The following is a 3,925-nucleotide window of genomic DNA, read 5'->3' on the forward strand; positions in this document are numbered from 1 at the left end:
CCTGCTATGAGAACTTGGCCAAGTCACTTAACTTCTCTGTGCCTCAGTTCCTTGCCTATAAAGTGGGGATGAGACCCAATCTCCCTCCTACTTAGACCATGAGCCCCATGTGGGACATAATAATAATAATAATAATAATAATAGCACTTATTAAGCGCTTACTATGTGCAAAGCACTGTTCTAAGTGCAGGGGAGGTTACAAGGTCATCAGGTTGTCCCACGGGGGGCTCACAGTCTTAATTCCCATTTTGCAGATGAGGTAACTGAGGCGCAGAGAAGTTAAGTAACTTGCCCAAAGTCACACAGCTGACAAGTGGCAGAGCCGGGATTTGAACTCATGACCTCTGACTCCAAAGCCCGGGCTCTTTCCAATGAGCCACGCTGCTTCTCCTGTGTCCAATCTACTTTCTGTGTATCTACCTCAGCACTTAGTTGAGTGCTTGGCACATAGGAAAGTCATAACAAATACCACTATTATGATTATGAATTTAAAAGGTCATGATCAAGTAATGGTAGGTCAGAGTATGTGAAGTTAGAGGTGTAGCCCTGTTTCAAGGTGATTGTCTTCTCTTAAGCTGTCATCTCCGACCCATAGTGACACCACGATCACATCTCTCCCAAAACGCACCACACCCATCTGCAACCATTCTGGTAGTGTATCCATAAAGTTTTCTTGGTAAAAATACAGAAGCAGTTTACCATTTCCTCCTTCCACACAGTAAATTTGAGTCTCTGGCCTCGACTCCCTCCCATGCCGCTGCTGCCCAGCACAGGGAGTTTTGACTTGTACCAGACTGTCTTCCACTCACTAGCCACTGCCCAAGCTAGGACTGGAATGGGTAGGCTTCTGCTTGACTTTCCCTCCCTTAGTTGAGACCAGTAGAGTACTGGAAATTCTCCAGGTGCAACCTGAAAGGGGGTTCAAGGTGATTAGATCACCCCATGTTTATGTGTAGCTGAGAAGCAGCGTGGCCTAGTGGAAAGCGCATGGATTTGGAAGTCAAAGGAGCTGGGTTCTAATTCCAGCTCTGCCACTTGCCTGCTTTGTGAACTTGGGCCTCAGTGCTTCAGTTACCTCATCAGTAACATGGAAATTAAGACTGTGAACCTTATGTAGGACAGGGACTTTGTTCAACCCTATTATCTTGTATCTTCCCCAGCCCTTAGAACAGTGCCAAGCACCTACAAAGTTCATAACAAATACCATTTGGAAAAAAAAATGGTGGGGCAGAGCAAAAGGTTAGCAGAGTTGAGACATGAAAGGATCAGAGGGATCAGAATCAGAGATGAAGAAGCAGCGTGGCTCAATGGAAAGAGCACAGGCTTTGGAGTAAGAGGTCATGGGTTCAAATCTCGGCTCCATCAACTGTCAGCTGTGTGACCGGGCAAGTCACTTAATTTCTCTGTGCCTTAGTTACCTCATCTGTAAAATGGGGATTAGAACTGTGAGCCCCCCATGGGACAACCTGATCACACTGTAACCTCCCCAGCACTTAGAACAGTGTTTAAGCACTCAATAAACATGATTGAATTTGCTTGAATGTGTAATTGCTTGAATGTGCATTCGCTTTGCACATAGTAAGCACTTAACAAATACCATCATCATTATTATTATTATTATTAAGGGAATAAAAGTGAGAAAGGCAGGGTTGGGACCAGAGGAATGAGGAGGTGAGAGGGCAGTAGATAACAGTAACTAGTCACTGCCTACAGTGGTAGAGATCAACAAAGAGGGATCTGAAGAAATAGAATCAAAGGGAGGAGAGGAAGGTGGTGTGAAGAGGACATTGGTGGGAAAGAAGAGGGCCAACTTCTCCTCATTTCCTCTTGAGTTGGGGAGAGTGGGAGTAAATGAGTCTTCTTCACAAGAGAGGCAGGGAGGGACCAAGTTAGAAGACAAGTCTCTGTGATAACATTGTGTACTAAGAGCTGGGGCACCTCTTAGGGTCGCTCCTGGAGAGTTTCCAGTATTCTACCAGTCTCGACTATGGGATGCAGAGTCAAGCAGAGGCCTATCCATTCCATTCCTAGATTGGGCAGTGACTAGCGAGTGGAAGGTAATCTGCTACAAGTCACAACTCACCTGCGTTGGGCAGCAGTGGCATGGGAGAGAGTTGAGGGTGGAGATTCAGGTTTACTGTGCAGAAGGAGGCAGGGGTAAACCACTTCCATATTTTTAGAGCGAAAACTCTATGGCTACACCACCAGAACGATTTCAGATGGTGGTGGGGCATTCTGGAAGAGATGTGTCCATGGCGTCGCTACGGGTCGGACACAACTCATCAGCATAAGACAACAACAAGAGCTGGGGTAGATTCAAGATAATCAGGTTAGACACAGTCCCCTATTGAGGAAGCAGCATGGCTTAGTGTAAAGATCCCGGGCTTTGGAGTCAGAGGTCATGGGTTCAAATGCCGGCTCCACCACTTGTCAGCTGTGTGACTTTGCACAGGTTACTTGGCTTCTCTGGGCCTCAGTTCCCTCATCTGTAAAATGGGGATGAAGAATGTGAGCCCCCCGTGGGACAAGCTCATCACCTTGTAACCTCTCCAGTGCTTAGAACAGTGCTTTGTACATAGTAAGTGCTCAATAAATGCTATCATTATTATTATTATTATAGTAAGCACTTAATAAATGTCATTATTATTATTATTAGCACTTGGACAGTACAATTTGGGAACAGATAGAGACGGTCCCTACCCAACAACAGGCTCGCAGTCTAGAAGGGGGAGACAGACAACAAAACAAAACATGTAGACAGGCATCAGTATCATCAAAATAGAAAAATTGAATCATCCAAGGGAGTGGAACAGTGTGAATAAATTTGAATCCAAGACAGCTGAGCAGGGCACCTCCTCCGGGAGGCCTTCCCACACTGAGCTCCCTTTTCTTCTGTTTCTCCTCCCCTCCCCATGGCCCCAATGCCCTTCCTCTGCTCTACCACCCTTCCCGCCCCACAGCACTTGTGTATATTTGTACATATTTCTTATTCTATTTATTTTATTAATAATCTGTGTATGTGTATGAGAAGCAGTGTGGCTCAGTGGAAAGAGCCCGGGCTTTGGAGTCAGAGGTCATGGGTTCAAATCCCGGCTCTGCCACTTGTCAGATGTGTGACTTTGGGAAAGACACTTCACTTCTCTGGGCCTCACTTCCCTCATCTGTAAAATGGGGATGAAGACTGTGAGCCCCCCGTGGGACAACCTGATCACCTTGTAACCTCCCCAGTGCTTAGAACAGTGCTTTGCACATAGTAAGTGCTTAATAAATGCTAATATTATTATAATTATTATCTAAGAGTAAGGGAAAACAGATATCTAATCCCCATTTACAGATTAGAAAACTAAGACAGAAGTTAAGTGACTTGCCCAAGGACACACTACAGGAAAGTCCTCTGACTCTCAGAACCATGTTCTTTCCATTATGCTATACTGCTTCTATAATGATGACAAGCACTTAGTACAGTGCTCTGCACACAGTAGGTGCTCAATAAATACAATTGAATGAATGAATGAATGAATGACTGAGTGGTCTGGAACAGGGCAACGATTGAGGGAAATTTTCCCATCCCTGTGGTATGGTTGTATTGCACCCTTAAAGTGTTTAGTACAGTGCTGTACACACAGTGAGTGCTCAGTAAGTATCATTTACTGATCAGTGATATCGAGGGTTCCACAGACCTTGACAGAATGAAAGTTTGGGAATGTATGGGCAATTGAGGGGGAGAGGAATCTGAGCTGCACATAGAGAAGGAGCATGGCTCAGTGGAAAGAGCACAGGTTTTGGAGTCAGAGGTCACAGGTTCAAATCCCGGCTCCCCAGCTTGTCAGCTGTGTGACTTGGGGCAAGTCACTTAACTTCTCTGTGCCTCAGTGACCTCATCTGTAAAATGGGGATTAAGACTGTGAGCTCCCTGTGGGACAAC

The 3,925-nt window shown here is 45.6% G+C and overlaps 1 non-coding gene across 1 annotated transcript; it reads left to right on the forward strand.

Annotated features, from left to right (window-relative positions):
- The first annotated feature begins 1,935 nt into the window (after positions 1-1,935).
- Positions 1,936-2,073, forward strand: LOC119924840. The gene has a single exon (XR_005449526.1). It is a non-coding gene; the product is annotated as a small nucleolar RNA SNORA7 (small nucleolar RNA).
- Positions 2,074-3,925: the final 1,852 nt, after the last annotated feature.

This window comes from Tachyglossus aculeatus, chromosome 2 (genome assembly GCF_015852505.1).
Source record: "Tachyglossus aculeatus isolate mTacAcu1 chromosome 2, mTacAcu1.pri, whole genome shotgun sequence".
Taxonomy (NCBI): domain Eukaryota; kingdom Metazoa; phylum Chordata; class Mammalia; order Monotremata; family Tachyglossidae; genus Tachyglossus; species Tachyglossus aculeatus.